Below are 7,731 nucleotides of genomic sequence, written 5' to 3' on the forward strand. Positions count from 1 at the left end.
TGGTTCAACCACGGGCCCAGTGGCTGTGACAGCTGATGGGGCCCCTGATGAGATTTCTCTATTTATAATCCTCAGAGGAGCTTTCTTACGACCTGGCTCTAGGCTCCTCTTGAATACGAGGAAAGCTTTCTTCACATGCAGCACCCTTTGGCAAGGAGTTCCTCTCACTCACCACCCTTTTGAACAAACCCTTCTGTTTCTTTTGCCCTTGGCAAAGAAAGCCAAAAGAGACAATGAGCAGACAGCACAGGGAAAATGGATGTAAGAAAGAGAGGGGCATGAAGAGCAGAGCAGAGTGATGAGGGGTGCCATGAGCAGATCTCCTCCTCTGCAACAAGCCCATCAGCCCCTGTTTCTCCCTTCTGACTCCAGCGTGTCATTGCTTCCCTGATGGATCTTGTCCGAAGGGGAATGCTGCTGGTGAGCAGAACTGGTGAAGCAAGGTCTTCTGCAGACAGCTCTTATAGCATGGAAACTCATCCCTGCAGAGCTGTGAGGTGGCTTTCACAAGGGCTCTTCATACTTATGGGAGAACTTTCCCTGGTGTGCGCAAAGGGAGGAAGACCATCTTGGTCCAAACACTCTTCAGAGAACTTCCTAAGCTTGCTGCTCTGTATCTCTGCCTGCAGATGCCTTTCTGCTTTGACTGTCTAGACTGTCGTACAGTATGGGTGTATGGGGTTTCTGTGGCAAGGTTCTGGTGGGAGTGGTGTTGTAGGGGTGGCCTCAATGAGAAGCAGCTGTCCCATGTCAGACACAGCCAGGTCCTGCCAGCTCCAAAACAGACCTCCTGCTGGCTGAAGTTGAGCCCATCAGCAAAGCTCAGACCCTCATTGGAGGCATTCCTAAAGCACTGAATCCCATGGGATAGACCAAATGCAGAAACAGGGGAAGCAAGTAAAGAGGAAGGAGTGGCAGAGAACACGTGTTATGGACTGACCAAAACCCCCATTCCCCAGTCCCCTATGCCACTCAGGTGAGGAGGCATGAGGGTCAGGAACAAAGAGGGAAAGAGTGAAGCTGAGCCTGGGAAGAAGGAGAGGGTGAGGGAAAGGTGGGTTTTGTTTTTTCTTTGATTCTTACTGTGCTAATCTGTTTTAAATTGGCAATAAATTAATCTCTCAAGTCTGTTTTGCTCACGATGGCAACTTGTAAGTGATGTCCTGGTCTTTATGTAAACTCACAAGCATTTCAGTCTTATTTTCTCCCCCTAATCAATCAGAGGGGAGGACAGGGAGGTTTAGAAAGTAGCTTGGTGGGAATTTGGCAGCCAGCAAGTGTCACCCCACCACCATCCTTTCCCTATAGCTTGGTCAGTGTAACTGCCAGCATTGGAGGAAGTCTAAAAGAATATGAAGATGGACAATGGTCCCAGTCCTCTGCCTCTGTGAAACACAGTAGCTGGTGTCAAGCACCTTCTTCTGCACTCTGCAGATGCATGCACAACTGATTTTGATGAAGGACAATGTTTGTGCACATCTGTGAGAATTCTCAGATTGTTACACTGCACCAATAATTGGTTAGTGACCACCTGGGAACATCTTACCGACTCTGCCTTCTGTTCTCTAGCCCTGTGCCCACCACATAGATTTGGTCACTTTTTTCCTTGCTTTGCAGAATGAACCATGGGAAAACGACATGGAAAAGCAGAAAGCGCAAGGAGGTCTCTGCGGAAGAAGGTGAGAGTCACGTTTCCTCTTTTTAGACAGGGATGGAATGGAAAGAGAGTCATTTACAAGCCCTGGGTGCCAGGGAGAATCAAATAGGATACAAAGGGATGTGTTCATCCCAAAAACCTTTTCATTGTATTCTTGTAGATCCTTAGAGAAAGATCTTAGTTAAGTTTCCTCTTTTTCTCTTTTAATATTTTTTCATACGAACCTAATGCCAAGATGCTGTCACAAAGCGGTGGGGTGTCCAAGAAGTAGTGAACACCTTTGAGCAGCCAATTAAGTATGCTGGATCCCATTCCTCTTGCCTATGGTCATCCTTGGGAAGCTCTTGGATGCAATGCGTCACCTCAGAGAGACACAAAGCCTGTGGAGGTCTATCGCTCTGAGCCTTTTTGATGAGAGGGATGTCCTACTCCAGCAGAATGTATTGCTCATGCTTGGCGGAGGAAGGCTTTCCAAGGATGGGCTCAGGTGATAGTGCTGAGGGATTACCACATAACTGCTGGGGTTCCTTTTAACTCTTTGACTGAGAGGGAGGATTTCTCACCCTCTTGTTGGATGACTGTTTGACAAGTAGGGTGATACACCAAGTGGGGTCTGCCTCTGGCTCAGTACAGGAATGTTCTTCACCTTGAATTCTCTTGCAGCCCATAGCTTCCCATCTTCTCAGCACTCACCCACAGGTAGAAGGGATATGCCTCCCCATGCAGGTGAGAGCCTGGGATGATCATGCCACAAGGGCTGTCTAATGTCCAGGGAAGAATCACCCATTTGCCTGTCCCATTTTCCTCTCTTCAGAGTACAAACTCTAGTTGGAATCAACAATAACAGCCCCCGGACAAACCCCTCTCACAGAACCCCTCCCCCCTTGCTCCAGCTATATTGGAGTTCTGTTCATTTTCCTTCCATCAGTAATGGAGGTTCCGACTGGTGTAGCTCTGACCTGGCGGTGGGTTTTCTACTCTGCAGCAGGACACGGAGATACAAAGAGGACTTCTCTGGCATTGGAGGGGTTCAGGGCCCACTTGGAGGAAGGCCTGAGCCATCTGCTGGGACCTCAGGGTACAGCCTGCTTTTGGCAGAGGTCTCCACTGCACACCTCCCAAGCTCCTTCCCACCCAGAACAGCTGTGCCCTTGGGTGACAAAGGCAAACCCCAAAATCCCAGGCCAAGGCTGAAGAAGGCAGTGTACTTAAGAAATCTCCAGGGCACAAAGGAGAGCTGCCATGGGAGGTTCTGAGAGGATACGGGTGGGAGTCGAAGACTGCCTGTGTGGGGTGGCAGGAGGGGGAAGAAGGGGCAGAATGAGGCCCGTTAAATTTTCTCTTCTCTCTTTTTTTCTTTTTCTTTTTTTTTTTTTTTTTCCATATGAATATACCACTCTAGAACCTGAGACCGAGCAGCATGTTGTGAAAGAAGTTGTGAAAACATACCAAACTGGAAGTAAGTATACTGGATCACAGTTGTATTTTTGTGGGATGCCATGTGTCACCACAAAGAGACGGTCTATGGGGGCCTTAGTGTCTGAGTATGCCCCCTAAAGAACCCCTTCCAGTGCAGAGTAGAAGGCATGGCCTGCGGGATGGGATGAATTTGGTCAGAGGGGTGTAGCTCTTTAAAGACATGTTCTACTCTAGCAGAGGGTGTTGCTTGTGGTCAGTAGAGGAAGTCTTTCAAAAGAAGGGCTCATCTAAAGTTGCTGAGGGATGAGCACATCACCTCTGGGGTTTCTGTTCACTCTCTGATTGCGAGGGAGGATTTGTCACCATTTTCTGGCATGTGATAATTAGAGCAAAATACCAAGTGGGTCTGCCTCTGGCCCAGCAAATAAGTGAACGTTCTTCACCCGGAATTCTCTTGCAGGCAGTAGCTTTCCTTCTCCTCAGCTGTCATACACAGGCGGAAGGGACACACCTCCCCATGCGCGTGAGAGCCTGAGTTGAGCATGCGATCTGCAGGAAAAAGAAGGGAGAAGGATGGGACCAGTAGACTTTTCTTGTGGGGAAATAGAAGGGTCCCTTCCTCTGCATCTCATGGTCTCATCCTCCCCCAAATCTCCTGGCAGAGATCAGTCATCAGAGATGGACCTTTTTTCCCAGAAGTGGCAGTGGTGCCTCCCATCTTTGGGGACAAACATTTTAGCAGGGTGTGTTGCAATAGAACAAGAGGCAATGGCTTTCAACTAAAAGAGAGTAGATTTAGATCACATATAAGGAAGACATTTGTTATTCTGAGGGTGGTGAAACACTGGCCCAGGTTGCCCAGAGAGGTGGGAGATGCTCCATCCCTGCAAACATTCAAGGTCTGAGCAACCAGATCTAGTTAAAGATGTCCATGCTCACTGCAGGGGGATTGGATCACATGGCCTTTATAGGTCCTTTCGAACCCAATCTATTCTAAGACAATATGATTCTATGATCTTTCTAAGGACTTCTCCAGAGATGTCCACCTCTGGGGCCACAGAACAGTATAGGTCCCATCTCTCAGATCCAATGCCAATTGTTCCAGCTCTGTGGTCATGGAGGGCTCAGGCCTTGTCAGCCCCTCTCTGGGGTGCCTTTTGCACTTGGTTTTCCCTGTGAGGTGGGAGCTGGAGAAAGGCCCTGACAAGACCAGAGAACCTGTGAGGGCTTGTCATGCCTAAGGCCCCCAATCAGCATCATGAAACGGCTGCTCTTGGAACTACAGGACTGATCCTTTCTTATCAGCTGTTCCAAGCTCACGCCACTTGCCTCTCAAGCTCTGTGCGTTCAGCTTCCTCTGTGCATGTGTCAGGAACGGGTATGCAGTTGGAGAGATCCCATGAGGGCTGACTAATGCCCAAGGAGGGACCACCCTGAACACCCAAGGGAAGGAAGACCTGCAGCTCAGGAAGCAGCGGCAGACAGGGCATGGGAGTCAGACATCTCTGGGCACTGGTAGAACCCACCTGAGCATGCCGTTGGTACCCTTGGCAGAGGCCCCTGGTGGCACTTTGACTCTTCTCATATCTGGCACTTTCCACACCCCACACACTGCCCTACCAAAGGCCTCCAGCAGAAGTGCTTTGTCCTAGCCGGTATCCCCATGCAGATGTCCCGGGGCACGTGGTGACCAGAAGAAGGGTGCCTAGAGGCACAGGATGCCAGGCCAGGCCAGGTGGCGGGCTGTGCCAAAGCCAAGTGGAACAGGCTGGACCGTGCTGAATCCCATCTTGCCTGGCATGAAAGGAAAGAATTTTCCTGTCGCTCTGTTTTCGGGTGGCCTGCTTGCAGAAGCGTGGTCTTCCCTGGTGGAAGGTTTGTGATGACCCTGCCCTGGGCTCTCTCCTCTGGCCATGCCTTCTCCTGGAAGAGAGGGAGATTTTTTTGCCATTGCACTGAAGGTCACCACCTGTGCATGAAATCATCGTGTTTATGCATAAGATGTTACGTCGGTGTTCTGGCTTAAATTTTCAGGCTCCACATGTACAGAAGAGCAAATCCTGCAGCAAGGAAGAGGAGGGGATTTCCGTGAGAGAGCCCAGGGACACTGCTCACAGCAGACCAAAGGGGAAAGAGACCTAGAAAGTCTGGGCAGAGGTAAGTGGTGGTGACAACGTACCTGTCTCAGCCGTACTGGCTCCTCATCCCTACGTTAGCCCTGCTCCTGATCTCAGGGCTACATGCCTCCTCTGGGGAGCCTTCTTTTCAGTCTATGAAGCAGCTTATGTGGCGCTCCCACAGTTCTGCCTGTCCCATTTTCCTCTCTTCACAATGCAAGCTGTGGTTGGAATCAAGACCAGCCACCTCCACCACACACCTACACACAGTCTGCTCCACAGACTATGTTGAAGTCCTCTTTATTTTCCTTCCATCAGAATTGGAGGGAATGACTAACATAGTTCTCATTGGCAGTGCGCTTTCTGCTCTGCGGCAGGACTAGGAGGTACAAAGCAGACCCCTCTGGCTTTGAAAGGGTTCAGGGCCCACTTGGAGAAAGTCCTGAGCTATCTGTTTGGACCACAGATTAGCGCCTGCTTTCAGCAGAGGTTTCCACTGGACACTTCCCAAGATCCTTCCTACCCAGAACAGCTGTGTCTTTTAGTGACAAATACAAACCTCCAAATCCCAAGCCAAGCCAGAAAAATTCAGTTGACTTCTTAAGAGATCTCTAGGGCATTGAGAAGAAGCTCATTTTCTGCTCCAGCAGTTCTGGCTCCCCAATTGTCTTCTCTTCACAATACAAACAAGAAACAAGACCTTGGAAACCAGAACAACTGCCTTCACCATACGCAGACACATGATCCGTGTCATTTGGTGACAAAGGATAAAACCCCAAATCCCAGAAAAATACTAAAGACTGCAGTTGACTTCTTCAGAAATTTCTTGGGCATGGAGGAGAGCTGCAATGGGAGGGTCTGGGAAGAGATGGAACGGGAGAACAAGACTCCTTGTGTGGGTTGGCAGGAGGGGAAGGGGCAGAGTGAGGCCTGTACAGCCTCCATGGGAAAGGCCATGTGCTGCAGAGAAACTCTGTGTCAGGTAAGGCAGCTTCTTGGCGCAGGAGAGCATCAGTGGGTCGATGCAGTCGGATACATCGATCAAAAAACACATGACATCAGAGCTGGGCTCTTGGTTCACAGCACTTTGTGTTTCTTGGGCTTCAATGCATTCTTCCAGTTCTGTAGGGAAAGGTCTTAGTTAAGTTTCGTCTTCTTGTCTTTTAGTTATTTGGTCCTATATATGTACTGTCAAAAACCTTCCCTCGAGTACTTAATTTTCTAAAAAGAAAATAAATTCTTTTAAGGTATAAGTAAGTATGCCAGATCTCAGGTATTTTCTTGTCTGGCTACCAAGAGATGAAAAGGAGAAAACTCTAGGTGTGATGCTTGACAGCGGGATTTCAAAATTAACATGCCCTTGTAACTATTCTATTTCTGTACCAATGAGTACTGAGAAAGCAATGGGGATCATTTCAATTCTCTTGTGGCTAATCAGTCAGACAGGAGAGCCAAGCCCTGGAAAAGAGTTTGAATCAGAGTTTTTGGAAACATCATTGCAAAAGGGTGGTATCTCTTTCAAGAAGGCAATGCCACAAAGCCTCACTCAAGGAAAAATCTGCTCTGCAGACAAACCTTCCCTTCCCCAAACCTTCCCATAAGCTAGTCCTCCAAACCTCACAAAGGTGGGTGGTGTTGGAAAGACCTTTCTCTGTGAGTAGCTCACAGTAACTCACATTGGTCTCAGGAATGTCCACCTCCAAGTCCTGCTATCATCTCTTCCACAGAGCACAGATGCTGAATGGAGAGCAATAAAGTCAGATTCCTGCCCTCCGTCCTCCCCAGCAAGCCTTTGTCACGCCTTCAGGAAGGCTCACAAGGCCCGTGGTCTTTCCCCATCCCTCCAGAACTCAAATTGTCCAAAGAAATTCAAAGGAGGTGGCAGGATCTTCCACTTTTGCAGAGCCGACATGCCCTTAGGCCCTGGGAGGTGCACGCTTCAGGGAGGTCAGGAGCCTGTCAGTGGGAAAGCCCCAGGGGGAGAGCTGACTGGAGGAAGCTTGGGCTCTGGCCTTGGGCAAGCCCTGCTCCCCTTCTCCTGCCTCAGAAGTGACCAATGCGTCCTGGGATGCCTTCTCACCTGCCAACACCATCTCACCCTCGACAGTGTTCCTTTCCAGGAAAAAAAACAGCTCAGGAACTGCACCGTTCATACTCCAGTCTGCTCTGGGGGTGGGTCCCCCTGGACAGTGAAAGAAGAGCAGGTCTTCCTAGTGCTTTCTAAGAGGAAAGGCCCTGCACTATTAGAAGGACACGGCCTCACCTCAGGGAAGGAATGATGATTTACCCAGTGACACCGGTCTTTCTTCACAGGAAGCACAGTGGAGGCAATGATCACAAGGGCCCTGGAATCCTTTCGAGAGGAGGACCTCCAGCAGCTCTCTCAACAAATTAAAACTCTGCAGACAGCTTTGCAGAACATTCAGTGGTCAACAAAGCAGGACCTTGAGATCCACAGAGGAGACATGGAGAAGCGATTAGGTGAGCAGGCCATTCCCAGGCAGGCCTTCATATCTCAGAAGGCAAAAGCTGGTCTAC

The sequence above is a fragment of the Charadrius vociferus genome, unplaced genomic scaffold, assembly GCF_000708025.1.
Source record: "Charadrius vociferus isolate BGI_N301 unplaced genomic scaffold, ASM70802v2 scaffold1276, whole genome shotgun sequence".
Lineage (NCBI taxonomy): Eukaryota > Metazoa > Chordata > Aves > Charadriiformes > Charadriidae > Charadrius > Charadrius vociferus.